The 24,257-nt window shown below is 44.3% G+C and overlaps 51 non-coding genes across 51 annotated transcripts; all 51 read left to right on the top strand.

Annotated features, from left to right (window-relative positions):
- The first annotated feature begins 174 nt into the window (after positions 1-174).
- trnal-caa (transfer RNA leucine (anticodon CAA)) lies at positions 175-285 on the top strand. Its single transcript has 2 exons — positions 175-212; positions 240-285. It is a non-coding gene; the product is annotated as a tRNA-Leu (tRNA).
- Positions 286-1,048: 763 nt separating this feature from the next.
- Positions 1,049-1,159, top strand: trnal-caa (transfer RNA leucine (anticodon CAA)). The gene is made up of 2 exons: positions 1,049-1,086; positions 1,114-1,159. It is a non-coding gene; the product is annotated as a tRNA-Leu (tRNA).
- A 426-nt stretch (positions 1,160-1,585) lies between these two features.
- On the top strand, positions 1,586-1,658 carry trnak-cuu (transfer RNA lysine (anticodon CUU)). The gene has a single exon. It is a non-coding gene; the product is annotated as a tRNA-Lys (tRNA).
- A 261-nt stretch (positions 1,659-1,919) lies between these two features.
- On the top strand, positions 1,920-2,030 carry trnal-caa (transfer RNA leucine (anticodon CAA)). The gene is made up of 2 exons: positions 1,920-1,957; positions 1,985-2,030. It is a non-coding gene; the product is annotated as a tRNA-Leu (tRNA).
- A 426-nt stretch (positions 2,031-2,456) lies between these two features.
- trnak-cuu (transfer RNA lysine (anticodon CUU)) lies at positions 2,457-2,529 on the top strand. Its single transcript has one exon. It is a non-coding gene; the product is annotated as a tRNA-Lys (tRNA).
- Positions 2,530-2,793: 264 nt separating this feature from the next.
- Positions 2,794-2,904, top strand: trnal-caa (transfer RNA leucine (anticodon CAA)). Its single transcript has 2 exons — positions 2,794-2,831; positions 2,859-2,904. It is a non-coding gene; the product is annotated as a tRNA-Leu (tRNA).
- A 426-nt stretch (positions 2,905-3,330) lies between these two features.
- On the top strand, positions 3,331-3,403 carry trnak-cuu (transfer RNA lysine (anticodon CUU)). The gene has a single exon. It is a non-coding gene; the product is annotated as a tRNA-Lys (tRNA).
- Positions 3,404-3,664: 261 nt separating this feature from the next.
- On the top strand, positions 3,665-3,775 carry trnal-caa (transfer RNA leucine (anticodon CAA)). The gene is made up of 2 exons: positions 3,665-3,702; positions 3,730-3,775. It is a non-coding gene; the product is annotated as a tRNA-Leu (tRNA).
- A 425-nt stretch (positions 3,776-4,200) lies between these two features.
- On the top strand, positions 4,201-4,273 carry trnak-cuu (transfer RNA lysine (anticodon CUU)). Its single transcript has one exon. It is a non-coding gene; the product is annotated as a tRNA-Lys (tRNA).
- A 264-nt stretch (positions 4,274-4,537) lies between these two features.
- Positions 4,538-4,648, top strand: trnal-caa (transfer RNA leucine (anticodon CAA)). Its single transcript has 2 exons — positions 4,538-4,575; positions 4,603-4,648. It is a non-coding gene; the product is annotated as a tRNA-Leu (tRNA).
- A 426-nt stretch (positions 4,649-5,074) lies between these two features.
- Positions 5,075-5,147, top strand: trnak-cuu (transfer RNA lysine (anticodon CUU)). Its single transcript has one exon. It is a non-coding gene; the product is annotated as a tRNA-Lys (tRNA).
- Positions 5,148-5,411: 264 nt separating this feature from the next.
- Positions 5,412-5,522, top strand: trnal-caa (transfer RNA leucine (anticodon CAA)). The gene is made up of 2 exons: positions 5,412-5,449; positions 5,477-5,522. It is a non-coding gene; the product is annotated as a tRNA-Leu (tRNA).
- Positions 5,523-5,948: 426 nt separating this feature from the next.
- trnak-cuu (transfer RNA lysine (anticodon CUU)) lies at positions 5,949-6,021 on the top strand. The gene has a single exon. It is a non-coding gene; the product is annotated as a tRNA-Lys (tRNA).
- A 261-nt stretch (positions 6,022-6,282) lies between these two features.
- On the top strand, positions 6,283-6,393 carry trnal-caa (transfer RNA leucine (anticodon CAA)). The gene is made up of 2 exons: positions 6,283-6,320; positions 6,348-6,393. It is a non-coding gene; the product is annotated as a tRNA-Leu (tRNA).
- Positions 6,394-6,818: 425 nt separating this feature from the next.
- trnak-cuu (transfer RNA lysine (anticodon CUU)) lies at positions 6,819-6,891 on the top strand. The gene has a single exon. It is a non-coding gene; the product is annotated as a tRNA-Lys (tRNA).
- Positions 6,892-7,155: 264 nt separating this feature from the next.
- On the top strand, positions 7,156-7,266 carry trnal-caa (transfer RNA leucine (anticodon CAA)). Its single transcript has 2 exons — positions 7,156-7,193; positions 7,221-7,266. It is a non-coding gene; the product is annotated as a tRNA-Leu (tRNA).
- A 426-nt stretch (positions 7,267-7,692) lies between these two features.
- Positions 7,693-7,765, top strand: trnak-cuu (transfer RNA lysine (anticodon CUU)). The gene has a single exon. It is a non-coding gene; the product is annotated as a tRNA-Lys (tRNA).
- Positions 7,766-8,029: 264 nt separating this feature from the next.
- Positions 8,030-8,140, top strand: trnal-caa (transfer RNA leucine (anticodon CAA)). Its single transcript has 2 exons — positions 8,030-8,067; positions 8,095-8,140. It is a non-coding gene; the product is annotated as a tRNA-Leu (tRNA).
- A 426-nt stretch (positions 8,141-8,566) lies between these two features.
- On the top strand, positions 8,567-8,639 carry trnak-cuu (transfer RNA lysine (anticodon CUU)). Its single transcript has one exon. It is a non-coding gene; the product is annotated as a tRNA-Lys (tRNA).
- Positions 8,640-8,903: 264 nt separating this feature from the next.
- trnal-caa (transfer RNA leucine (anticodon CAA)) lies at positions 8,904-9,014 on the top strand. Its single transcript has 2 exons — positions 8,904-8,941; positions 8,969-9,014. It is a non-coding gene; the product is annotated as a tRNA-Leu (tRNA).
- A 425-nt stretch (positions 9,015-9,439) lies between these two features.
- trnak-cuu (transfer RNA lysine (anticodon CUU)) lies at positions 9,440-9,512 on the top strand. The gene has a single exon. It is a non-coding gene; the product is annotated as a tRNA-Lys (tRNA).
- A 264-nt stretch (positions 9,513-9,776) lies between these two features.
- Positions 9,777-9,887, top strand: trnal-caa (transfer RNA leucine (anticodon CAA)). The gene is made up of 2 exons: positions 9,777-9,814; positions 9,842-9,887. It is a non-coding gene; the product is annotated as a tRNA-Leu (tRNA).
- Positions 9,888-10,650: 763 nt separating this feature from the next.
- On the top strand, positions 10,651-10,761 carry trnal-caa (transfer RNA leucine (anticodon CAA)). The gene is made up of 2 exons: positions 10,651-10,688; positions 10,716-10,761. It is a non-coding gene; the product is annotated as a tRNA-Leu (tRNA).
- Positions 10,762-11,187: 426 nt separating this feature from the next.
- Positions 11,188-11,260, top strand: trnak-cuu (transfer RNA lysine (anticodon CUU)). Its single transcript has one exon. It is a non-coding gene; the product is annotated as a tRNA-Lys (tRNA).
- Positions 11,261-11,524: 264 nt separating this feature from the next.
- trnal-caa (transfer RNA leucine (anticodon CAA)) lies at positions 11,525-11,635 on the top strand. Its single transcript has 2 exons — positions 11,525-11,562; positions 11,590-11,635. It is a non-coding gene; the product is annotated as a tRNA-Leu (tRNA).
- A 426-nt stretch (positions 11,636-12,061) lies between these two features.
- trnak-cuu (transfer RNA lysine (anticodon CUU)) lies at positions 12,062-12,134 on the top strand. Its single transcript has one exon. It is a non-coding gene; the product is annotated as a tRNA-Lys (tRNA).
- A 264-nt stretch (positions 12,135-12,398) lies between these two features.
- Positions 12,399-12,509, top strand: trnal-caa (transfer RNA leucine (anticodon CAA)). The gene is made up of 2 exons: positions 12,399-12,436; positions 12,464-12,509. It is a non-coding gene; the product is annotated as a tRNA-Leu (tRNA).
- Positions 12,510-12,935: 426 nt separating this feature from the next.
- trnak-cuu (transfer RNA lysine (anticodon CUU)) lies at positions 12,936-13,008 on the top strand. Its single transcript has one exon. It is a non-coding gene; the product is annotated as a tRNA-Lys (tRNA).
- A 264-nt stretch (positions 13,009-13,272) lies between these two features.
- On the top strand, positions 13,273-13,383 carry trnal-caa (transfer RNA leucine (anticodon CAA)). Its single transcript has 2 exons — positions 13,273-13,310; positions 13,338-13,383. It is a non-coding gene; the product is annotated as a tRNA-Leu (tRNA).
- Positions 13,384-13,809: 426 nt separating this feature from the next.
- On the top strand, positions 13,810-13,882 carry trnak-cuu (transfer RNA lysine (anticodon CUU)). The gene has a single exon. It is a non-coding gene; the product is annotated as a tRNA-Lys (tRNA).
- A 264-nt stretch (positions 13,883-14,146) lies between these two features.
- On the top strand, positions 14,147-14,257 carry trnal-caa (transfer RNA leucine (anticodon CAA)). The gene is made up of 2 exons: positions 14,147-14,184; positions 14,212-14,257. It is a non-coding gene; the product is annotated as a tRNA-Leu (tRNA).
- Positions 14,258-14,683: 426 nt separating this feature from the next.
- Positions 14,684-14,756, top strand: trnak-cuu (transfer RNA lysine (anticodon CUU)). Its single transcript has one exon. It is a non-coding gene; the product is annotated as a tRNA-Lys (tRNA).
- A 264-nt stretch (positions 14,757-15,020) lies between these two features.
- Positions 15,021-15,131, top strand: trnal-caa (transfer RNA leucine (anticodon CAA)). Its single transcript has 2 exons — positions 15,021-15,058; positions 15,086-15,131. It is a non-coding gene; the product is annotated as a tRNA-Leu (tRNA).
- A 763-nt stretch (positions 15,132-15,894) lies between these two features.
- On the top strand, positions 15,895-16,005 carry trnal-caa (transfer RNA leucine (anticodon CAA)). The gene is made up of 2 exons: positions 15,895-15,932; positions 15,960-16,005. It is a non-coding gene; the product is annotated as a tRNA-Leu (tRNA).
- A 426-nt stretch (positions 16,006-16,431) lies between these two features.
- Positions 16,432-16,504, top strand: trnak-cuu (transfer RNA lysine (anticodon CUU)). Its single transcript has one exon. It is a non-coding gene; the product is annotated as a tRNA-Lys (tRNA).
- Positions 16,505-16,768: 264 nt separating this feature from the next.
- On the top strand, positions 16,769-16,879 carry trnal-caa (transfer RNA leucine (anticodon CAA)). The gene is made up of 2 exons: positions 16,769-16,806; positions 16,834-16,879. It is a non-coding gene; the product is annotated as a tRNA-Leu (tRNA).
- A 426-nt stretch (positions 16,880-17,305) lies between these two features.
- Positions 17,306-17,378, top strand: trnak-cuu (transfer RNA lysine (anticodon CUU)). Its single transcript has one exon. It is a non-coding gene; the product is annotated as a tRNA-Lys (tRNA).
- Positions 17,379-17,642: 264 nt separating this feature from the next.
- On the top strand, positions 17,643-17,753 carry trnal-caa (transfer RNA leucine (anticodon CAA)). Its single transcript has 2 exons — positions 17,643-17,680; positions 17,708-17,753. It is a non-coding gene; the product is annotated as a tRNA-Leu (tRNA).
- Positions 17,754-18,179: 426 nt separating this feature from the next.
- On the top strand, positions 18,180-18,252 carry trnak-cuu (transfer RNA lysine (anticodon CUU)). The gene has a single exon. It is a non-coding gene; the product is annotated as a tRNA-Lys (tRNA).
- Positions 18,253-18,516: 264 nt separating this feature from the next.
- On the top strand, positions 18,517-18,627 carry trnal-caa (transfer RNA leucine (anticodon CAA)). Its single transcript has 2 exons — positions 18,517-18,554; positions 18,582-18,627. It is a non-coding gene; the product is annotated as a tRNA-Leu (tRNA).
- Positions 18,628-19,053: 426 nt separating this feature from the next.
- trnak-cuu (transfer RNA lysine (anticodon CUU)) lies at positions 19,054-19,126 on the top strand. The gene has a single exon. It is a non-coding gene; the product is annotated as a tRNA-Lys (tRNA).
- Positions 19,127-19,390: 264 nt separating this feature from the next.
- trnal-caa (transfer RNA leucine (anticodon CAA)) lies at positions 19,391-19,501 on the top strand. Its single transcript has 2 exons — positions 19,391-19,428; positions 19,456-19,501. It is a non-coding gene; the product is annotated as a tRNA-Leu (tRNA).
- A 426-nt stretch (positions 19,502-19,927) lies between these two features.
- Positions 19,928-20,000, top strand: trnak-cuu (transfer RNA lysine (anticodon CUU)). The gene has a single exon. It is a non-coding gene; the product is annotated as a tRNA-Lys (tRNA).
- Positions 20,001-20,264: 264 nt separating this feature from the next.
- Positions 20,265-20,375, top strand: trnal-caa (transfer RNA leucine (anticodon CAA)). The gene is made up of 2 exons: positions 20,265-20,302; positions 20,330-20,375. It is a non-coding gene; the product is annotated as a tRNA-Leu (tRNA).
- Positions 20,376-20,801: 426 nt separating this feature from the next.
- Positions 20,802-20,874, top strand: trnak-cuu (transfer RNA lysine (anticodon CUU)). Its single transcript has one exon. It is a non-coding gene; the product is annotated as a tRNA-Lys (tRNA).
- Positions 20,875-21,138: 264 nt separating this feature from the next.
- On the top strand, positions 21,139-21,249 carry trnal-caa (transfer RNA leucine (anticodon CAA)). Its single transcript has 2 exons — positions 21,139-21,176; positions 21,204-21,249. It is a non-coding gene; the product is annotated as a tRNA-Leu (tRNA).
- Positions 21,250-21,675: 426 nt separating this feature from the next.
- On the top strand, positions 21,676-21,748 carry trnan-auu (transfer RNA asparagine (anticodon AUU)). The gene has a single exon. It is a non-coding gene; the product is annotated as a tRNA-Asn (tRNA).
- Positions 21,749-22,012: 264 nt separating this feature from the next.
- trnal-caa (transfer RNA leucine (anticodon CAA)) lies at positions 22,013-22,123 on the top strand. Its single transcript has 2 exons — positions 22,013-22,050; positions 22,078-22,123. It is a non-coding gene; the product is annotated as a tRNA-Leu (tRNA).
- A 762-nt stretch (positions 22,124-22,885) lies between these two features.
- On the top strand, positions 22,886-22,996 carry trnal-caa (transfer RNA leucine (anticodon CAA)). The gene is made up of 2 exons: positions 22,886-22,923; positions 22,951-22,996. It is a non-coding gene; the product is annotated as a tRNA-Leu (tRNA).
- Positions 22,997-23,422: 426 nt separating this feature from the next.
- Positions 23,423-23,495, top strand: trnak-cuu (transfer RNA lysine (anticodon CUU)). Its single transcript has one exon. It is a non-coding gene; the product is annotated as a tRNA-Lys (tRNA).
- A 264-nt stretch (positions 23,496-23,759) lies between these two features.
- On the top strand, positions 23,760-23,870 carry trnal-caa (transfer RNA leucine (anticodon CAA)). The gene is made up of 2 exons: positions 23,760-23,797; positions 23,825-23,870. It is a non-coding gene; the product is annotated as a tRNA-Leu (tRNA).
- The last annotated feature ends 387 nt before the right edge of the window (positions 23,871-24,257 follow it).

Here is a 24,257-nt window from a genome sequence, read left to right as displayed (position 1 = left end):
GCATTTTAAAATTAAAGCCCTTCCAAATCTCATTCATGAGCTAACTTCAAATCAAATTCATGAGACAACGACATTTTCGTTACGCCGAATAGAGCAGAACCTTGCGATCGAGGCAACCCATGATGTCTATTTAGATGTAACTCGTGAACCCCAGGCACAATTTGGGTTTCACCTGTCAGGATGGCCGAGTGGTCTAAGGCGCCAGACTCAAGGGTTCAGTCCTTACTCAGCAAAGGTACTTCTGGTCTCCAAATGGAGGCGTGGGTTCAAACCCCACTTCTGACAGATTATTTTACCTGCAAGTTTCATCCTTGTAGTTTGGCAAAACAGATATCTCTGCTGTAGTTTCTGTTGAAAACAAAGTTTTCCTTGAATATCTACAGGTACCATTTTGACTGAATGAAATCATGAGAACATAGAAAACCAAATTGCTGTAAGGTGTGCAACATAGATTTAGTTGTCAGTTCAAAAGATGTATTTCACTTTGCTAGAAGTTACACAGAATGTCAATGTAAATCCAGCTGGAGTTGGTGTTAGAATCAAGCCGACAATCAGCATCCTCCCAGACCACTGATGTCAACAGTGGGGGATGGGTTGGCGGAGGTGTGTGTTACAGGACTGAAGGCCACCCCTGAGAACAGTAGTCCACAGTACAAAAGACTATCACCCAAGGTGGGATTCGAACTCTCAACCTTTTGTTTGATGTACCAGGCCCGGCTAGCTCAGACGACAGAGCATGAGACTCTTAATCTCAGGGTCGTGGGTTCGAGCCCCACGTTGGGCTTCAGAGTTTCAGACTAGGGCTTAACCTGGGATGAATTTGTAGGCGTTTACCCTAGCTATACTTGGGTGTGTTACAGGACATTTTGATGTAGCATTTTAAAATTAAAGCCCTTCCAAATCTCATTCATGAGCTAACTTCAAATCAAATTCATGAGACAACGACATTTTCGTTACGCCGAATAGAGCAGAACCTTGCGATCGAGGCAACCCATGATGTCTATTTAGATGTAACTCGTGAACCCCAGGCACAATTTGGGTTTCACCTGTCAGGATGGCCGAGTGGTCTAAGGCGCCAGACTCAAGGGTTCAGCCCTTACTCAGCAAAGGTACTTCTGGTCTCCAAATGGAGGCGTGGGTTCAAACCCCACTTCTGACAGATTATTTTACCTGCAAGTTTCATCCTTGTAGTTTGGCAAAACAGATATCTCTGCTGTAGTTTCTGTTGAAAACAAAGTTTTCCTTGAATATCTACAGGTACCATTTTGACTGAATGAAATCATGAGAACATAGAAAACCAAATTGCTGTAAGGTGTGCAACATGGATTTAGTTGTCAGTTCAAAAGATGTATTTCACTTTGCTAGAAGTTACACAGAATGTCAATGTAAATCCAGCTGGAGTTGGTGTTAGAATCAAGCTGACAATCAGCATCCTCCCAGACCACTGATGTCAACAGTGGGGGATTGGTTGGCGGAGGTGTGTGTTACAGGACTGAAGGCCACCCCTGAGAACAGTAGTCCACAGTACAAAAGACTATCACCCAAGGTGGGATTCGAACTCTCAACCTTTTGTTTGATGTACCAGGCCCGGCTAGCTCAGACGGCAGAGCATGAGACTCTTAATCTCAGGGTCGTGGGTTAGAGCCCCACGTTGGGCTTCAGAGTTTCAGACTAGGGCTTAACCTGGGATGAATTTGTAGGCGTTTACCCTAGCTATACTTGGGTGTGTTACAGGACATTCTGATGTAGCATTTTAAAATTAAAGCCCTTCCAAATCTCATTCATGAGCTAACTTCAAATCAAATTCATGAGACGACATTTTCGTTATGCCGAATAAAGCAGAACCTTACGATAGAGGCAACCCATGATGTCTATTTAGATGTAACTCGTGAACCCCAGGCACAATTTGGGTTTCACCTGTCAGGATGGCCGAGTGGTCTAAGGCGCCAGACTCAAGGGTTCACTCCTTACTCAGCAAAGAGACTTCTGGTCTCCAAATGGAGGCGTGGGTTCAAACCCCACTTCTGACAGATTATTTTACCTGCAAGTTTCATCCTTGTAGTTTGGCAAAACAGATATCTCTGCTGTAGTTTCTGTTGAAAACAAAGTTTTCCTTGAATATCTACAGGTACCATTTTGACTGAATGAAATCATGAGAACATAGAAAACCAAATTGCTGTAAGGTGTGCAACATAGATTTAGTTGTCAGTTCAAAAGATGTATTTCACTTTGCTAGAAGTTACACAGAATGTCAATGTAAATCCAGCTGGAGTTGGTGTTAGAATCAAGCCGACAATCAGCATCCTCCCAGACCACTGATGTCAACAGTGGGGGATGGGTTGGCGGAGGTGTGTGTTACAGGACTGAAGGCCACCCCTGAGAACAGTAGTCCACAGTACAAAAGACTATCACCCAAGGTGGGATTCGAACTCTCAACCTTTTGTTTGATGTACCAGGCCCGGCTAGCTCAGACGACAGAGCATGAGACTCTTAATCTCAGGGTCGTGGGTTCGAGCCCCACGTTGGGCTTCAGAGTTTCAGACTAGGGCTTAACCTGGGATGAATTTGTAGGCGTTTACCCTAGCTATACTTGGGTGTGTTACAGGACATTTTGATGTAGCATTTTAAAATTAAAGCCCTTCCAAATCTCATTCATGAGCTAACTTCAAATCAAATTCATGAGACAACGACATTTTCGTTACGCCGAATAGAGCAGAACCTTGCGATCGAGGCAACCCATGATGTCTATTTAGATGTAACTCGTGAACCCCAGGCACAATTTGGGTTTCACCTGTCAGGATGGCCGAGTGGTCTAAGGCGCCAGACTCAAGGGTTCAGCCCTTACTCAGCAAAGGTACTTCTGGTCTCCAAATGGAGGCGTGGGTTCAAACCCCACTTCTGACAGATTATTTTACCTGCAAGTTTCATCCTTGTAGTTTGGCAAAACAGATATCTCTGCTGTAGTTTCTGTTGAAAACAAAGTTTTCCTTGAATATCTACAGGTACCATTTTGACTGAATGAAATCATGAGAACATAGAAAACCAAATTGCTGTAAGGTGTGCAACATGGATTTAGTTGTCAGTTCAAAAGATGTATTTCACTTTGCTAGAAGTTACACAGAATGTCAATGTAAATCCAGCTGGAGTTGGTGTTAGAATCAAGCTGACAATCAGCATCCTCCCAGACCACTGATGTCAACAGTGGGGGATTGGTTGGCGGAGGTGTGTGTTACAGGACTGAAGGCCACCCCTGAGAACAGTAGTCCACAGTACAAAAGACTATCACCCAAGGTGGGATTCGAACTCTCAACCTTTTGTTTGATGTACCAGGCCCGGCTAGCTCAGACGGCAGAGCATGAGACTCTTAATCTCAGGGTCGTGGGTTCGAGCCCCACGTTGGGCTTCAGAGTTTCAGACTAGGGCTTAACCTGGGATGAATTTGTAGGCGTTTACCCTAGCTATACTTGGGTGTGTTACGGGACATTCTGATGTAGCATTTTAAAATTAAAGCCCTTCCAAATCTCATTCATAAGCTAACTTCAAATCAAATTCATGAGACGACATTTTCGTTACGCCGAATAGAGCAGAACCTTGCGATAGAGGCAACCCATGATGTCTATTTAGATGTAACTCGTGAACCCCAGGCACAATTTGGGTTTCACCTGTCAGGATGGCCGAGTGGTCTAAGGCGCCAGACTCAAGGGTTCACTCCTTACTCAGCAAAGAGACTTCTGGTCTCCAAATGGAGGCGTAGGTTCAAACCCCACTTCTGACAGATTATTTTACCTGCAAGTTTCATCCTTGTAGTTTGGCAAAACAGATATCTCTGCTGTAGTTTCTGTTGAAAACAAAGTTTTCCTTGAATATCTACAGGTACCATTTTGACTGAATGAAATCATGAGAACATAGAAAACCAAATTGCTGTTAGGTGTGCAACATGGATTTAGTTGTCAGTTCAAAAGATGTATTTCACTTTGCTAGAAGTTACACAGAATGTCAATGTAAATCCAGCTGGAGTTGGTTTAGAATCAAGCTGACAATCAGCATCCTCCCAGACCACTGATGTCAACAGTGGGGGATGGGTTGGCGGAGGTGTGTGTTACAGGACTGAAGGCCACCCCTGAGAACAGTAGTCCACAGTACAAAAGACTATCACCCAAGGTGGGATTCGAACTCTCAACCTTTTGTTTGATGTACCAGGCCCGGCTAGCTCAGACGGCAGAGCATGAGACTCTTAATCTCAGGGTCGTGGGTTCGAGCCCCACGTTGGGCTTCAGAGTTTCAGACTAGGGCTTAACCTGGGATGAATTTGTAGGCGTTTACCCTAGCTATACTTGGGTGTGTTACAGGACATTTTGATGTAGCATTTTAAAATTAAAGCCCTTCCAAATCTCATTCATGAGCTAACTTCAAATCAAATTCATGAGACAACGACATTTTCGTTACGCCGAATAGAGCAGAACCTTGCGATCGAGGCAACCCATGATGTCTATTTAGATGTAACTCATGAACCCCAGGCACAATTTGGGTTTCACCTGTCAGGATGGCAGAGTGGTCTAAGGCGCCAGACTCAAGGGTTCACTCCTTACTCAGCAAAGAGACTTCTGGTCTCCAAATGGAGGCGTGGGTTCAAACCCCACTTCTGACAGATTATTTTACCTGCAAGTTTCATCCTTGTAGTTTGGCAAAACAGATATCTCTGCTGTAGTTTCTGTTGAAAACAAAGTTTTCCTTGAATATCTACAGGTACCATTTTGACTGAATGAAATCATGAGAACATAGAAAACCAAATTGCTGTAAGGTGTGCAACATGGATTTAGTTGTCAGTTCAAAAGATGTATTTCACTTTGCTAGAAGTTACACAGAATGTCAATGTAAATCCAGCTGGAGTTGGTGTTAGAATCAAGCTGACAATCAGCATCCTCCCAGACCACTGATGTCAACAGTGGGGGATGGGTTGGCGGAGGTGTGTGTTACAGGACTGAAGGCCACCCCTGAGAACAGTAGTCCACAGTACAAAAGACTATCACCCAAGGTGGGATTCGAACTCTCAACCTTTTGTTTGATGTACCAGGCCCGGCTAGCTCAGACGGCAGAGCATGAGACTCTTAATCTCAGGGTCGTGGGTTCGAGCCCCACGTTGGGCTTCAGAGTTTCAGACTAGGACTTAACCTGGGATGAATTTGTAGGCTTTTACCCTAGCTATACTTGGGTTTGTTACAGGACATTTTGATGTAGCATTTTAAAATTAAAGCCCTTCCAAATCTCATTCATGAGCTAACTTCAAATCAAATTCATGAGACAACGACATTTTCGTTACGCCGAATAGAGCAGAACCTTGCGATCGAGGCAACCCATGATGTCTATTTAGATGTAACTCGTGAACCCCAGGCACAATTTGGGTTTCACCTGTCAGGATGGCCGAGTGGTCTAAGGCGCCAGACTCAAGGGTTCACTCCTTACTCAGCAAAGAGACTTCTGGTCTCCAAATGGAGGCGTAGGTTCAAACCCCACTTCTGACAGATTATTTTACCTGCAAGTTTCATCCTTGTAGTTTGGCAAAACAGATATCTCTGCTGTAGTTTCTGTTGAAAACAAAGTTTTCCTTGAATATCTACAGGTACCATTTTGACTGAATGAAATCATGAGAACATAGAAAACCAAATTGCTGTAAGGTGTGCAACATAGATTTAGTTGTCAGTTCAAAAGATGTATTTCACTTTGCTAGAAGTTACACAGAATGTCAATGTAAATCCAGCTGGAGTTGGTGTTAGAATCAAGCCGACAATCAGCATCCTCCCAGACCACTGATGTCAACAGTGGGGGATGGGTTGGCGGAGGTGTGTGTTACAGGACTGAAGGCCACCCCTGAGAACAGTAGTCCACAGTACAAAAGACTATCACCCAAGGTGGGATTCGAACTCTCAACCTTTTGTTTGATGTACCAGGCCCGGCTAGCTCAGACGGCAGAGCATGAGACTCTTAATCTCAGGGTCGTGGGTTCGAGCCCCACGTTGGGCTTCAGAGTTTCAGACTAGGGCTTAACCTGGGATGAATTTGTAGGCGTTTACCCTAGCTATACTTGGGTGTGTTACAGGACATTTTGATGTAGCATTTTAAAATTAAAGCCCTTCCAAATCTCATTCATGAGCTAACTTCAAATCAAATTCATGAGACGACATTTTCGTTACGCCGAATAGAGCAGAACCTTGCGATAGAGGCAACCCATGATGTCTATTTAGATGTAACTCGTGAACCCCAGGCACAATTTGGGTTTCACCTGTCAGGATGGCCGAGTGGTCTAAGGCGCCAGACTCAAGGGTTCACTCCTTACTCAGCAAAGAGACTTCTGGTCTCCAAATGGAGGCGTAGGTTCAAACCCCACTTCTGACAGATTATTTTACCTGCAAGTTTCATCCTTGTAGTTTGGCAAAACAGATATCTCTGCTGTAGTTTCTGTTGAAAACAAAGTTTTCCTTGAATATCTACAGGTACCATTTTGACTGAATGAAATCATGAGAACATAGAAAACCAAATTGCTGTTAGGTGTGCAACATGGATTTAGTTGTCAGTTCAAAAGATGTATTTCACTTTGCTAGAAGTTACACAGAATGTCAATGTAAATCCAGCTGGAGTTGGTTTAGAATCAAGCTGACAATCAGCATCCTCCCAGACCACTGATGTCAACAGTGGGGGATGGGTTGGCGGAGGTGTGTGTTACAGGACTGAAGGCCACCCCTGAGAACAGTAGTCCACAGTACAAAAGACTATCACCCAAGGTGGGATTCGAACTCTCAACCTTTTGTTTGATGTACCAGGCCCGGCTAGCTCAGACGGCAGAGCATGAGACTCTTAATCTCAGGGTCGTGGGTTCGAGCCCCACGTTGGGCTTCAGAGTTTCAGACTAGGGCTTAACCTGGGATTAATTTGTAGGTGTTTACCCTAGCTATACTTGGGTGTGTTACAGGACATTTTGATGTAGCATTTTAAAATTAAAGCCCTTCCAAATCTCATTCATGAGCTAACTTCAAATCAAATTCATGAGACAACGACATTTTCGTTACGCCGAATAGAGCAGAACCTTGCGATCGAGGCAACCCATGATGTCTATTTAGATGTAACTCATGAACCCCAGGCACAATTTGGGTTTCACCTGTCAGGATGGCAGAGTGGTCTAAGGCGCCAGACTCAAGGGTTCACTCCTTACTCAGCAAAGAGACTTCTGGTCTCCAAATGGAGGCGTGGGTTCAAACCCCACTTCTGACAGATTATTTTACCTGCAAGTTTCATCCTTGTAGTTTGGCAAAACAGATATCTCTGCTGTAGTTTCTGTTGAAAACAAAGTTTTCCTTGAATATCTACAGGTACCATTTTGACTGAATGAAATCATGAGAACATAGAAAACCAAATTGCTGTAAGGTGTGCAACATGGATTTAGTTGTCAGTTCAAAAGATGTATTTCACTTTGCTAGAAGTTACACAGAATGTCAATGTAAATCCAGCTGGAGTTGGTGTTAGAATCAAGCTGACAATCAGCATCCTCCCAGACCACTGATGTCAACAGTGGGGGATGGGTTGGCGGAGGTGTGTGTTACAGGACTGAAGGCCACCCCTGAGAACAGTAGTCCACAGTACAAAAGACTATCACCCAAGGTGGGATTCGAACTCTCAACCTTTTGTTTGATGTACCAGGCCCGGCTAGCTCAGACGGCAGAGCATGAGACTCTTAATCTCAGGGTCGTGGGTTCGAGCCCCACGTTGGGCTTCAGAGTTTCAGACTAGGACTTAACCTGGGATGAATTTGTAGGCTTTTACCCTAGCTATACTTGGGTTTGTTACAGGACATTTTGATGTAGCATTTTAAAATTAAAGCCCTTCCAAATCTCATTCATGAGCTAACTTCAAATCAAATTCATGAGACAACGACATTTTCGTTACGCCGAATAGAGCAGAACCTTGCGATCGAGGCAACCCATGATATCTATTTAGATGTAACTCGTGAACCCCAGGCACAATTTGGGTTTCACCTGTCAGGATGGCCGAGTGGTCTAAGGCGCCAGACTCAAGGGTTCACTCCTTACTCAGCAAAGAGACTTCTGGTCTCCAAATGGAGGCGTGGGTTCAAACCCCACTTCTGACAGATTATTTTACCTGCAAGTTTCATCCTTGTAGTTTGGCAAAACAGATATCTCTGCTGTAGTTTCTGTTGAAAACAAAGTTTTCCTTGAATATCTACAGGTACCATTTTGACTGAATGAAATCATGAGAACATAGAAAACCAAATTGCTGTAAGGTGTGCAACATGGATTTAGTTGTCAGTTCAAAAGATGTATTTCACTTTGCTAGAAGTTACACAGAATGTCAATGTAAATCCAGCTGGAGTTGGTGTTAGAATCAAGCTGACAATCAGCATCCTCCCAGACCACTGATGTCAACAGTGGGGGATGGGTTGGCGGAGGTGTGTGTTACAGGACTGAAGGCCACCCCTGAGAACAGTAGTCCACAGTACAAAAGACTATCACCCAAGGTGGGATTCGAACTCTCAACCTTTTGTTTGATGTACCAGGCCCGGCTAGCTCAGACGGCAGAGCATGAGACTCTTAATCTCAGGGTCGTGGGTTCGAGCCCCACGTTGGGCTTCAGAGTTTCAGACTAGGACTTAACCTGGGATGAATTTGTAGGCTTTTACCCTAGCTATACTTGGGTTTGTTACAGGACATTTTGATGTAGCATTTTAAAATTAAAGCCCTTCCAAATCTCATTCATGAGCTAACTTCAAATCAAATTCATGAGACAACGACATTTTCGTTACGCCGAATAGAGCAGAACCTTGCGATCGAGGCAACCCATGATATCTATTTAGATGTAACTCGTGAACCCCAGGCACAATTTGGGTTTCACCTGTCAGGATGGCCGAGTGGTCTAAGGCGCCAGACTCAAGGGTTCACTCCTTACTCAGCAAAGAGACTTCTGGTCTCCAAATGGAGGCGTGGTTTCAAACCCCACTTCTGACAGATTATTTTACCTGCAAGTTTCATCCTTGTAGTTTGGCAAAACAGATATCTCTGCTGTAGTTTCTGTTGAAAACAAAGTTTTCCTTGAATATCTACAGGTACCATTTTGACTGAATGAAATCATGAGAACATAGAAAACCAAATTGCTGTAAGGTGTGCAACATGGATTTAGTTGTCAGTTCAAAAGATGTATTTCACTTTGCTAGAAGTTACACAGAATGTCAATGTAAATCCAGCTGGAGTTGGTTTAGAATCAAGCTGACAATCAGCATCCTCCCAGACCACTGATGTCAACAGTGGGGGATGGGTTGGCGGAGGTGTGTGTTACAGGACTGAAGGCCACCCCTGAGAACAGTAGTCCACAGTACAAAAGACTATCACCCAAGGTGGGATTCGAACTCTCAACCTTTTGTTTGATGTACCAGGCCCGGCTAGCTCAGACGGCAGAGCATGAGACTCTTAATCTCAGGGTCGTGGGTTCGAGCCCCACGTTGGGCTTCAGAGTTTCAGACTAGGACTTAACCTGGGATGAATTTGTAGGCGTTTACCCTAGCTATACTTGGGTGTGTTACAGGACATTTTGATGTAGCATTTTAAAATTAAAGCCCTTCCAAATCTCATTCATGAGCTAACTTCAAATCAAATTCATGAGACAACGACATTTTCGTTACGCCGAATAGAGCAGAACCTTGCGATCGAGGCAACCCATGATGTCTATTTAGATGTAACTCGTGAACCCCAGGCACAATTTGGGTTTCACCTGTCAGGATGGCAGAGTGGTCTAAGGCGCCAGACTCAAGGGTTCACTCCTTACTCAGCAAAGAGACTTCTGGTCTCCAAATGGAGGCGTGGGTTCAAACCCCACTTCTGACAGATTATTTTACCTGCAAGTTTCATCCTTGTAGTTTGGCAAAACAGATATCTCTGCTGTAGTTTCTGTTGAAAACAAAGTTTTCCTTGAATATCTACAGGTACCATTTTGACTGAATGAAATCATGAGAACATAGAAAACCAAATTGCTGTAAGGTGTGCAACATGGATTTAGTTGTCAGTTCAAAAGATGTATTTCACTTTGCTAGAAATTACACAGAATGTCAATGTAAATCCAGCTGGAGTTGGTGTTAGAATCAAGCCGACAATCAGCATCCTCCCAGACCACTGATGTCAACAGTGGGGGATGGGTTGGCGGAGGTGTGTGTTACAGGACTGAAGGCCACCCCTGAGAACAGTAGTCCACAGTACAAAAGACTATCACCCAAGGTGGGATTCGAACTCTCAACCTTTTGTTTGATGTACCAGGCCCGGCTAGCTCAGACGGCAGAGCATGAGACTCTTAATCTCAGGGTCGTGGGTTCGAGCCCGACGTTGGGCTTCAGAGTTTCAGACTAGGACTTAACCTGGGATGAATTTGTAGGCTTTTACCCTAGCTATACTTGGGTGTGTTACAGGACATTCTGATGTAGCATTTTAAAATTAAAGCCCTTCCAAATCTCATTCATGAGCTAACTTCAAATCAAATTCATGAGACAACGACATTTTCGTTACGCTGAATAGAGCAGAACCTTGCGATCGAGGCAACCCATGATGTCTATTTAGATGTAACTCGTGAACCCCAGGCACAATTTGGGTTTCACCTGTCAGGATGGCCGAGTGGTCTAAGGCGCCAGACTCAAGGGTTCTCTCCTTACTCAGCAAAGAGACTTCTGGTCTCCAAATGGAGGCGTGGGTTCAAACCCCACTTCTGACAGATTATTTTACCTGCAAGTTTCATCCTTGTAGTTTGGCAAAACAGATATCTCTGCTGTAGTTTCTGTTGAAAACAAAGTTTTCCTTGAATATCTACAGGTACCATTTTGACTGAATGAAATCATGAGAACATAGAAAACCAAATTGCTGTAAGGTGTGCAACATGGATTTAGTTGTCAGTTCAAAAGATGTATTTCACTTTGCTAGAAGTTACACAGAATGTCAATGTAAATCCAGCTGGAGTTGGTGTTAGAATCAAGCCGACAATCAGCATCCTCCCAGACCACTGATGTCAACAGTGGGGGATGGGTTGGCGGAGGTGTGTGTTACAGGACTGAAGGCCACCCCTGAGAACAGTAGTCCACAGTACAAAAGACTATCACCCAAGATGGGATTCGAACTCTCAACCTTTTGTTTGATGTACCAGGCCCGGCTAGCTCAGACGGCAGAGCATGAGACTCTTAATCTCAGGGTCGTGGGTTCGAGCCCCACGTTGGGCTTCAGAGTTTCAGACTAGGGCCTAACCTGGGATGAATTTGTAGGCGTTTACCCTAGCTATACTTGGGTGTGTTACAGGACATTTTGATGTAGCATTTTAAAATTAAAGCCCTTCCAAATCTCATTCATGAGCTAACTTCAAATCAAATTCATGAGACAACGACATTTTCGTTACGCCGAATAGAGCAGAACCTTGCGATCGAGGCAACCCATGATGTCTATTTAGATGTAACTCGTGAACCCCAGGCACAATTTGGGTTTCACCTGTCAGGATGGCCGAGTGGTCTAAGGCGCCAGACTCAAGGGTTCTCTCCTTACTTAGCAAAGAGACTTCTGGTCTCCAAATGGAGGCATGGGTTCAAACCCCACTTCTGACAGATTATTTTACCTGCAAGTTTCATCCTTGTAGTTTGGCAAAACAGATATCTCTGCTGTAGTTTCTGTTGAAAACAAAGTTTTCCTTGAATATCTACAGGTACCATTTTGACTGAATGAAATCATGAGAACATAGAAAACCAAATTGCTGTAAGGTGTGCAACATGGATTTAGTTGTCAGTTCAAAAGATGTATTTCACTTTGCTAGAAGTTACACAGAATGTCAATGTAAATCCAGCTGGAGTTGGTGTTAGAATCAAGCCGACAATCAGCATCCTCCCAGACCACTGATGTCAACAGTGGGGGATGGGTTGGCGGAGGTGTGTGTTACAGGACTGAAGGCCACCCCTGAGAACAGTAGTCCACAGTACAAAAGACTATCACCCAAGGTGGGATTCGAACTCTCAACCTTTTGTTTGATGTACCAGGCCCGGCTAGCTCAGACGGCAGAGCATGAGACTCTTAATCTCAGGGTCGTGGGTTCGAGCCCCACGTTGGGCTTCGGAGTTTCAGACTAGGACTTAACCTGGGATGAATTTGTAGGCGTTTACCCTAGCTATACTTGGGTGTGTTACAGGACATTTTGATGTAGCATTTTAAAATTAAAGCCCTTCCAAATCTCATTCATGAGCTAACTTCAAATCAAATTCATGAGACAACGACATTTTCGTTACGCCGAATAGAGCAGAACCTTGCGATCGAGGCAACCCATGATGTCTATTTAGATGTAACTCGTGAACCCCAGGCACAATTTGGGTTTCACCTGTCAGGATGGCAGAGTGGTCTAAGGCGCCAGACTCAAGGGTTCACTCCTTACTCAGCAAAGAGACTTCTGGTCTCCAAATGGAGGCGTGGGTTCAAACCCCACTTCTGACAGATTATTTTACCTGCAAGTTTCATCCTTGTAGTTTGGCAAAACAGATATCTCTGCTGTAGTTTCTGTTGAAAACAAAGTTTTCCTTGAATATCTACAGGTACCATTTTGACTGAATGAAATCATGAGAACATAGAAAACCAAATTGCTGTAAGGTGTGCAACATGGATTTAGTTGTCAGTTCAAAAGATGTATTTCACTTTGCTAGAAATTACACAGAATGTCAATGTAAATCCAGCTGGAGTTGGTGTTAGAATCAAGCCGACAATCAGCATCCTCCCAGACCACTGATGTCAACAGTGGGGGATGGGTTGGCGGAGGTGTGTGTTACAGGACTGAAGGCCACCCCTGAGAACAGTAGTCCACAGTACAAAAGACTATCACCCAAGGTGGGATTCGAACTCTCAACCTTTTGTTTGATGTACCAGGCCCGGCTAGCTCAGACGGCAGAGCATGAGACTCTTAATCTCAGGGTCGTGGGTTCGAGCCCCACGTTGGGCTTCAGAGTTTCAGACTAGGGCTTAACCTGGGATGAATTTGTAGGCGTTTACCCTAGCTATACTTGGGTGTGTTACAGGACATCTTGATGTAGCATTTTAAAATTAAAGCCCTTCCAAATCTCATTCATGAGCTAACTTCAAATCAAATTCATGAGACAACGACATTTTCGTTACGCCGAATAGAGCAGAACCTTGCGATCGAGGCAACCCATGATGTCTATTTAGATGTAACTCGTGAACCCCAGGCACAATTTGGGTTTCACCTGTCAGGATGGCAGAGTGGTCTAAGGCGCCAGACTCAAGGGTTCACTCCTTACTCAGCAAAGAGACTTCTGGTCTCCAAATGGAGGCGTGGGTTCAAACCCCACTTCTGACAGATTATTTTACCTGCAAGTTTCATCCTTGTAGTTTGGCAAAACAGATATCTCTGCTGTAGTTTCTGTTGAAAACAAAGTTTTCCTTGAATATCTACAGGTACCATTTTGACTGAATGAAATCATGAGAACATAGAAAACCAAATTGCTGTAAGGTGTGCAACATGGATTTAGTTGTCAGTTCAAAAGATGTATTTCACTTTGCTAGAAGTTACACAGAATGTCAATGTAAATCCAGCTGGAGTTGGTGTTAGAATCAAGCCGACAATCAGCATCCTCCCAGACCACTGATGTCAACAGTGGGGGATGGGTTGGCGGAGGTGTGTGTTACAGGACTGAAGGCCACCCCTGAGAACAGTAGTCCACAGTACAAAAGACTATCACCCAAGGTGGGATTCGAACTCTCAACCTTTTGTTTGATGTACCAGGCCCGGCTAGCTCAGACGGCAGAGCATGAGACTCTTAATCTCAGGGTCGTGGGTTCGAGCCCCACGTTGGGCTTCGGAGTTTCAGACTAGGACTTAACCTGGGATGAATTTGTAGGCGTTTACCCTAGCTATACTTGGGTGTGTTACAGGACATTTTGATGTAGCATTTTAAAATTAAAGCCCTTCCAAATCTCATTCATGAGCTAACTTCAAATCAAATTCATGAGACAACGACATTTTCGTTACGCCGAATAGAGCAGAACCTTGCGATCGAGGCAACCCATGATGTCTATTTAGATGTAACTCGTGAACCCCAGGCACAATTTGGGTTTCACCTGTCAGGATGGCAGAGTGGTCTAAGGCGCCAGACTCAAGGGTTCACTCCTTACTCAGCAAAGAGACTTCTGGTCTCCAAATGGAGGCGTGGGTTCAAACCCCACTTCTGACAGATTATTTTACCTGCAAGTTTCATCCTTGTAGTTTGGCAAAACAGATATCTCTGCTGTAGTTTCTGTTGAAAACAAAGTTTTCCTTGAATATCTACAGGTACCATTTTGACTGAATGAAATCATGAGAACATAGAAAACCAAATTGCTGTAAGGTGTGCAACATGGATTTAGTTGTCAGTTCAAAAGATGTATTTCACTTTGCTAGAAATTACACAGAATGTCAATGTAAATCCAGCTGGAGTTGGTGTTAGAATCAAGCCGACAATCAGCATCCTCCCAGACCACTGATGTCAACAGTGGGGGATGGGTTGGCGGAGGTGTGTGTTACAGGACTGAAGGCCACCCCTGAGAACAGTAGTCCACAGTACAAAAGACTATCACCCAAGGTGGGATTCGAACTCTCAACCTTTTGTTTGATGTACCAGGCCCGGCTAGCTCAGACGGCAGAGCATGAGACTCTTAATCTCAGGGTCGTGGGTTCGAGCCCCACGTTGGGCTTCAGAGTTTCAGACTAGGGCTTAACCTGGGATGAATTTGTAGGCGTTTACCCTAGCTATACTTGGGTGTGTTACAGGACATCTTGATGTAGCATTTTAAAATTAAAGCCCTTCCAAATCTCATTCATGAGCTAACTTCAAATCAAATTCATGAGACAACGACATTTTCGTTACGCCGAATAGAGCAGAACCTTGCGATCGAGGCAACCCATGATGTCTATTTAGATGTAACTCGTGAACCCCAGGCACAATTTGGGTTTCACCTGTCAGGATGGCAGAGTGGTCTAAGGCGCCAGACTCAAGGGTTCACTCCTTACTCAGCAAAGAGACTTCTGGTCTCCAAATGGAGGCGTGGGTTCAAACCCCACTTCTGACAGATTATTTTACCTGCAAGTTTCATCCTTGTAGTTTGGCAAAACAGATATCTCTGCTGTAGTTTCTGTTGAAAACAAAGTTTTCCTTGAATATCTACAGGTACCATTTTGACTGAATGAAATCATGAGAACATAGAAAACCAAATTGCTGTAAGGTGTGCAACATGGATTTAGTTGTCAGTTCAAAAGATGTATTTCACTTTGCTAGAAGTTACACAGAATGTCAATGTAAATCCAGCTGGAGTTGGTGTTAGAATCAAGCCGACAATCAGCATCCTCCCAGACCACTGATGTCAACAGTGGGGGATGGGTTGGCGGAGGTGTGTGTTACAGGACTGAAGGCCACCCCTGAGAACAGTAGTCCACAGTACAAAAGACTATCACCCAAGGTGGGATTCGAACTCTCAACCTTTTGTTTGATGTACCAGGCCCGGCTAGCTCAGACGGCAGAGCATGAGACTCTTAATCTCAGGGTCGTGGGTTCGAGCCCGACGTTGGGCTTCAGATTTTCAGACTAGGACTTAACCTGGGATGAATTTGTAGGCTTTTACCCTAGCTATACTTGGGTGTGTTACAGGACATTCTGATGTAGCATTTTAAAATTAAAGCCCTTCCAAATCTCATTCATGAGCTAACTTCAAATCAAATTCATGAGACAACGACATTTTCGTTACGCCGAATAGAGCAGAACCTTGCGATCGAGGCAACCCATGATGTCTATTTAGATGTAACTCGTGAACCCCAGGCACAATTTGGGTTTCACCTGTCAGGATGGCCGAGTGGTCTAAGGCGCCAGACTCAAGGGTTCACTCCTTACTCAGCAAAGAGACTTCTGGTCTCCAAATGGAGGCGTGGGTTCAAACCCCACTTCTGACAGATTATTTTACCTGCAAGTTTCATCCTTGTAGTTTGGCAAAACAGATATCTCTGCTGTAGTTTCTGTTGAAAACAAAGTTTTCCTGGAATATCTACAGGTACCATTTTGACTGAATGAAATCATGAGAACATAGAAAACCAAATTGCTGTAAGGTGTGCAACATGGATTTAGTTGTCAGTTCAAAAGATGTATTTCACTTTGCTAGAAGTTACACAGAATGTCAATGTAAATCCAGCTGGAGTTGGTGTTAGAATCAAGCTGACAATCAGCATCCTCCCAGACCACTGATGTCAACAGTGGGGGATGGGTTGGCGGAGGTGTGTGTTACAGGACTGAAGGCCACCCCTGAGAACAGTAGTCCACAGTACAAAAGACTATCACCCAAGGTGGGATTCGAACTCTCAACCTTTTGTTTGATGTACCAGGCCCGGCTAGCTCAGACGGCAGAGCATGAGACTCTTAATCTCAGGGTCGTGGGTTCGAGCCCCACGTTGGGCTTCAGAGTTTCAGACTAGGGCCTAACCTGGGATGAATTTGTAGGCGTTTACCCTAGCTATACTTGGGTGTGTTACAGGACATTTTGATGTAGCATTTTAAAATTAAAGCCCTTCCAAATCTCATTCATGAGCTAACTTCAAATCAAATTCATGAGACAACGACATTTTCGTTACGCCGAATAGAGCAGAACCTTGCGATCGAGGCAACCCATGATGTCTATTTAGATGTAACTCGTGAACCCCAGGCACAATTTGGGTTTCACCTGTCAGGATGGCCGAGTGGTCTAAGGCGCCAGACTCAAGGGTTCTCTCCTTACTTAGCAAAGAGACTTCTGGTCTCCAAATGGAGGCGTGGGTTCAAACCCCACTTCTGACAGATTATTTTACCTGCAAGTTTCATCCTTGTAGTTTGGCAAAACAGATATCTCTGCTGTAGTTTCTGTTGAAAACAAAGTTTTCCTTGAATATCTACAGGTACCATTTTGACTGAATGAAATCATGAGAACATAGAAAACCAAATTGCTGTAAGGTGTGCAACATGGATTTAGTTGTCAGTTCAAAAGATGTATTTCACTTTGCTAGAAGTTACACAGAATGTCAATGTAAATCCAGCTGGAGTTGGTGTTAGAATCAAGCCGACAATCAGCATCCTCCCAGACCACTGATGTCAACAGTGGGGGATGGGTTGGCGGAGGTGTGTGTTACAGGACTGAAGGCCACCCCTGAGAACAGTAGTCCACAGTACAAAAGACTATCACCCAAGGTGGGATTCGAACTCTCAACCTTTTGTTTGATGTACCAGGCCCGGCTAGCTCAGACGGCAGAGCATGAGACTCTTAATCTCAGGGTCGTGGGTTCGAGCCCCACGTTGGGCTTCGGAGTTTCAGACTAGGACTTAACCTGGGATGAATTTGTAGGCGTTTACCCTAGCTATACTTGGGTGTGTTACAGGACATTTTGATGTAGCATTTTAAAATTAAAGCCCTTCCAAATCTCATTCATGAGCTAACTTCAAATCAAATTCATGAGACAACGACATTTTCGTTACGCCGAATAGAGCAGAACCTTGCGATCGAGGCAACCCATGATGTCTATTTAGATGTAACTCGTGAACCCCAGGCACAATTTGGGTTTCACCTGTCAGGATGGCAGAGTGGTCTAAGGCGCCAGACTCAAGGGTTCACTCCTTACTCAGCAAAGAGACTTCTGGTCTCCAAATGGAGGCGTGGGTTCAAACCCCACTTCTGACAGATTATTTTACCTGCAAGTTTCATCCTTGTAGTTTGGCAAAACAGATATCTCTGCTGTAGTTTCTGTTGAAAACAAAGTTTTCCTTGAATATCTACAGGTACCATTTTGACTGAATGAAATCATGAGAACATAGAAAACCAAATTGCTGTAAGGTGTGCAACATGGATTTAGTTGTCAGTTCAAAAGATGTATTTCACTTTGCTAGAAATTACACAGAATGTCAATGTAAATCCAGCTGGAGTTGGTGTTAGAATCAAGCCGACAATCAGCATCCTCCCAGACCACTGATGTCAACAGTGGGGGATGGGTTGGCGGAGGTGTGTGTTACAGGACTGAAGGCCACCCCTGAGAACAGTAGTCCACAGTACAAAAGACTATCACCCAAGGTGGGATTCGAACTCTCAACCTTTTGTTTGATGTACCAGGCCCGGCTAGCTCAGACGGCAGAGCATGAGACTCTTAATCTCAGGGTCGTGGGTTCGAGCCCCACGTTGGGCTTCAGAGTTTCAGACTAGGGCTTAACCTGGGATGAATTTGTAGGCGTTTACCCTAGCTATACTTGGGTGTGTTACAGGACATTCTGATGTAGCATTTTAAAATTAAAGCCCTTCCAAATCTCATTCATGAGCTAACTTCAAATCAAATTCATGAGACAACGACATTTTCGTTACGCCGAATAGAGCAGAACCTTGCGATCGAGGCAACCCATGATGTCTATTTAGATGTAACTCGTGAACCCCAGGCACAATTTGGGTTTCACCTGTCAGGATGGCAGAGTGGTCTAAGGCGCCAGACTCAAGGGTTCACTCCTTACTCAGCAAAGAGACTTCTGGTCTCCAAATGGAGGCGTGGGTTCAAACCCCACTTCTGACAGATTATTTTACCTGCAAGTTTCATCCTTGTAGTTTGGCAAAACAGATATCTCTGCTGTAGTTTCTGTTGAAAACAAAGTTTTCCTGGAATATCTACAGGTACCATTTTGACTGAATGAAATCATGAGAACATAGAAAACCAAATTGCTGTAAGGTGTGCAACATGGATTTAGTTGTCAGTTCAAAAGATGTATTTCACTTTGCTAGAAGTTACACAGAATGTCAATGTAAATCCAGCTGGAGTTGGTGTTAGAATCAAGCTGACAATCAGCATCCTCCCAGACCACTGATGTCAACAGTGGGGGATGGGTTGGCGGAGGTGTGTGTTACAGGACTGAAGGCCACCCCTGAGAACAGTAGTCCACAGTACAAAAGACTATCACCCAAGGTGGGATTCGAACTCTCAACCTTTTGTTTGATGTACCAGGCCCGGCTAGCTCAGACGGCAGAGCATGAGACTCTTAATCTCAGGGTCGTGGGTTCGAGCCCCACGTTGGGCTTCAGAGTTTCAGACTAGGGCCTAACCTGGGATGAATTTGTAGGCGTTTACCCTAGCTATACTTGGGTGTGTTACAGGACATTTTGATGTAGCATTTTAAAATTAAAGCCCTTCCAAATCTCATTCATGAGCTAACTTCAAATCAAATTCATGAGACAACGACATTTTCGTTACGCCGAATAGAGCAGAACCTTGCGATCGAGGCAACCCATGATGTCTATTTAGATGTAACTCGTGAACCCCAGGCACAATTTGGGTTTCACCTGTCAGGATGGCCGAGTGGTCTAAGGCGCCAGACTCAAGGGTTCTCTCCTTACTTAGCAAAGAGACTTCTGGTCTCCAAATGGAGGCGTGGGTTCAAACCCCACTTCTGACAGATTATTTTACCTGCAAGTTTCATCCTTGTAGTTTGGCAAAACAGATATCTCTGCTGTAGTTTCTGTTGAAAACAAAGTTTTCCTTGAATATCTACAGGTACCATTTTGACTGAATGAAATCATGAGAACATAGAAAACCAAATTGCTGTAAGGTGTGCAACATGGATTTAGTTGTCAGTTCAAAAGATGTATTTCACTTTGCTAGAAGTTACACAGAATGTCAATGTAAATCCAGCTGGAGTTGGTGTTAGAATCAAGCCGACAATCAGCATCCTCCCAGACCACTGATGTCAACAGTGGGGGATGGGTTGGCGGAGGTGTGTGTTACAGGACTGAAGGCCACCCCTGAGAACAGTAGTCCACAGTACAAAAGACTATCACCCAAGGTGGGATTCGAACTCTCAACCTTTTGTTTGATGTACCAGGCCCGGCTAGCTCAGACGGCAGAGCATGAGACTCTTAATCTCAGGGTCGTGGGTTCGAGCCCCACGTTGGGCTTCAGAGTTTCAGACTAGGACTTAACCTGGGATGAATTTGTAGGCTTTTACCCTAGCTATACTTGGGTTTGTTACAGGACATTCTGATGTAGCATTTTAAAATTAAAGCCCTTCCAAATCTCATTCATGAGCTAACTTCAAATCAAATTCATGAGACAACGACATTTTCGTTACGCCGAATAGAGCAGAACCTTGCGATCGAGGCAACCCATGATGTCTATTTAGATGTAACTCGTGAATCCCAGGCACAATTTGGGTTTCACCTGTCAGGATGGCCGAGTGGTCTAAGGCGCCAGACTCAAGGGTTCACTCCTTACTCAGCAAAGAGACTTCTGGTCTCCAAATGGAGGTGTGGGTTCAAACCCCACTTCTGACAGATTATTTTACCTGCAAGTTTCATCCTTGTAGTTTGGCAAAACAGATATCTCTGCTGTAGTTTCTGTTGAAAACAAAGTTTTCCTTGAATATCTACAGGTACCATTTTGACTGAATGAAATCATGAGAACATAGAAAACCAAATTGCTGTAAGGTGTGCAACATAGATTTAGTTGTCAGTTCAAAAGATGTATTTCACTTTGCTAGAAGTTACACAGAATGTCAATGTAAATCCAGCTGGAGTTGGTGTTAGAATCAAGCTGACAATCAGCATCCTCCCAGACCACTGATGTCAACAGTGGGGGATGGGTTGGCGGAGGTGTGTGTTACAGGACTGAAGGCCACCCCTGAGAACAGTAGTCCACAGTACAAAAGACTATCACCCAAGGTGGGATTCGAACTCTCAACCTTTTGTTTGATGTACCAGGCCCGGCTAGCTCAGACGGCAGAGCATGAGACTCTTAATCTCAGGGTCGTGGGTTCGAGCCCCACGTTGGGCTTCAGAGTTTCAGACTAGGGCTTAACCTGGGATGAATTTGTAGGCGTTTACCCTAGCTATACTTGGGTGTGTTACAGGACATTTTGATGTAGCATTTTAAAATTAAAGCCCTTCCAAATCTCATTCATGAGCTAACTTCAAATCAAATTCATGAGACAACGACATTTTCGTTACGCCGAATAGAGCAGAACCTTGCGATCGAGGCAACCCATGATGTCTATTTAGATGTAACTCGTGAACCCCAGGCACAATTTGGGTTTCACCTGTCAGGATGGCCGAGTGGTCTAAGGCGCCAGACTCAAGGGTTCACTCCTTACTCAGCAAAGAGACTTCTGGTCTCCAAATGGAGGCGTGGGTTCAAACCCCACTTCTGACAGATTATTTTACCTGCAAGTTTCATCCTTGTAGTTTGGCAAAACAGATATCTCTGCTGTAGTTTCTGTTGAAAACAAAGTTTTCCTTGAATATCTACAGGTACCATTTTGACTGAATGAAATCATGAGAACATAGAAAACCAAATTGCTGTAAGGTGTGCAACATAGATTTAGTTGTCAGTTCAAAAGATGTATTTCACTTTGCTAGAAGTTACACAGAATGTCAATGTAAATCCAGCTGGAGTTGGTGTTAGAATCAAGCTGACAATCAGCATCCTCCCAGACCACTGATGTCAACAGTGGGGGATGGGTTGGCGGAGGTGTGTGTTACAGGACTGAAGGCCACCCCTGAGAACAGTAGTCCACAGTACAAAAGACTATCACCCAAGGTGGGATTCGAACTCTCAACCTTTTGTTTGATGTACCAGGCCCGGCTAGCTCAGATGGCAGAGCATGAGACTATTAATCTCAGGGTCGTGGGTTTGAGCCCCACGTTGGGCTTTAGAGTTTCAGACTAGGACTTAACCTGGGATGAATTTGTAGGCTTTTACCCTAGCTATACTTGGGTGTGTTACAGGACATTCTGATGTAGCATTTTAAAATTAAAGCCCTTCCAAATCTCATTCATGAGCTAACTTCAAATCAAATTCATGAGACAACGACATTTTCGTTACGCCGAATAGAGCAGAACCTTGCGATCGAGGCAACCCATGATGTCTATTTAGATGTAACTCGTGAATCCCAGGCACAATTTGGGTTTCACCTGTCAGGATGGCCGAGTGGTCTAAGGCGCCAGACTCAAGGGTTCACTCCTTACTCAGCAAAGAGACTTCTGGTCTCCAAATGGAGGCGTGGGTTCAAACCCCACTTCTGACAGATTATTTTACCTGCAAGTTTCATCCTTGTAGTTTGGCAAAACAGATATCTCTGCTGTAGTTTCTGTTGAAAACAAAGTTTTCCTTGAATATCTACAGGTACCATTTTGACTGAATGAAATCATGAGAACATAGAAAACCAATTGCTGTAAGGTGTGCAACATGGATTTAGTTGTCAGTTCAAAAGATGTATTTCACTTTGCTAGAAGTTACACAGAATGTCAATGTAAATCCAGCTGGAGTTGGTGTTAGAATCAAGCCGACAATCAGCATCCTCCCAGACCACTGATGTCAACAGTGGGGGATGGGTTGGCAGAGGTGTATGTTACAGGACTGAAGGCCACCCCTGAGAACAGTAGTCCACAGTACAAAAGACTATCACCCAAGGTGGGATTCGAACTCTCAACCTTTTGTTTGATGTACCAGGCCCGGCCAGCTCAGACGGCAGAGCATGAGACTCTTAATCTCAGGGTCATGGGTTTGAGCCCCACGTTGGGCTTCAGAGTTTCAGACTAGGGCTTAACCTGGGATGAATTTGTAGGCATTTACCCGAGCTATACTTGGGTGTGTTACAGGACATTTTGATGTAGCATTTTAAAATTAAAGCCCTTCCAAATCTCATTCATGAGCTAATTTCAAATCAAATTCATGAGACAACGACATTTTCGTTACGCCGAATAGCGCAGAACCTTGCGATCGAGGCAACCCATGATGTCTATTTAGATGTAACTCGTGAACCCCAGGCACAATTTGGGTTTCACCTGTCAAGATGGCCGAGTGGTCTAAGGCGCCAGGCTCAAGGGTTCACTCCTTACTCAGCAAAGAGACTTCTGGTTTCCAAATGGAGGCGTGGGTTCAAACCCCACTTCTGACAGATTATTTTACCTGCAAGTTTCATCCTTGTAGTTTGGCAAAACAGATATCTCTGCTGTAGTTTCTGTTGAAAACAAAGTTTTCCTTGAATATCTACAGGTACCATTTTGACTGAATGAAATCATGAGAACATAGAAAACCAAATTGCTGTAAGGTGTGCAACATGGATTTAGTTGTCAGTTCAAAAGATGTATTTCACTTTGCTAGAAGTTACACAGAATGTCAATGTAAATCCAGCTGGAGTTGGTGTTAGAATCAAGCTGACAATCAGCATCCTCCCAGACCACTGATGTCAACAGTGGGGGATGGGTTGGCGGAGGTGTATGTTACAGGACTGAAGGCCACCCCTGAGAACAGTAGTCCACAGTACAAAAGACTATCACCCAAGGTGGGATTCGAACTCTCAACCTTTTGTTTGATGTACCAGGCCCGGCTAGCTCAGACGGCAGAGCATGAGACTCTTAATCTCAGGGTCGTGGGTTAGAGCCCCACGTTGGGCTTCAGAGTTTCAGACTAGGACTTAACCTGGGATGAATTTGTAGGCTTTTACCCTAGCTATACTTGGGTTTGTTACAGGACATTCTGATGTAGCATTTTAAAATGAAAGCCCTTCCAAATCTCATTCATGAGCTAACTTCAAATCAAATTCATGAGACAACGACATTTTCGTTACGCCGAATAGAGCAGAACCTTGCGATCGAGGCAACCCATGATGTCTATTTAGATGTAACTCGTGAACCCCAGGCACAATTTGGGTTTCACCTGTCAGGATGGCCGAGTGGTCTAAGGCGCCAGACTCAAGGGTTCACTCCTTACTCAGCAAAGAGACTTCTGGTCTCCAAATGGAGGCGTGGGTTCAAACCCCACTTCTGACAGATTATTTTACCTGCAAGTTTCATCCTTGTAGTTTGGCAAAACAGATATCTCTGCTGTAGTTTCTGTTGAAAACAAAGTTTTCCTTGAATATCTACAGGTACCATTTTGACTGAATGAAATCATGAGAACATAGAAAACCAAATTGCTGTAAGGTGTGCAACATAGATTTAGTTGTCAGTTCAAAAGATGTATTTCACTTTGCTAGAAGTTACACAGAATGTCAATGTAAATCCAGCTGGAGTTGGTGTTAGAATCAAGCTGACAATCAGCATCCTCCCAGACCACTGATGTCAACAGTGGGGGATGGGTTGGCGGAGGTGTGTGTTACAGGACTGAAGGCCACCCCTGAGAACAGTAGTCCACAGTACAAAAGACTATCACCCAAG

This window comes from Anarhichas minor, unplaced genomic scaffold (genome assembly GCF_050575085.1).
Source record: "Anarhichas minor isolate MPS153535 unplaced genomic scaffold, ASM5057508v1 ptg000007l, whole genome shotgun sequence".
Lineage (NCBI taxonomy): Eukaryota > Metazoa > Chordata > Actinopteri > Perciformes > Anarhichadidae > Anarhichas > Anarhichas minor.
The sequence above is the reverse complement of the archived record's forward strand: the minus strand, read 5'-3'. Positions and strand labels throughout refer to the sequence as shown.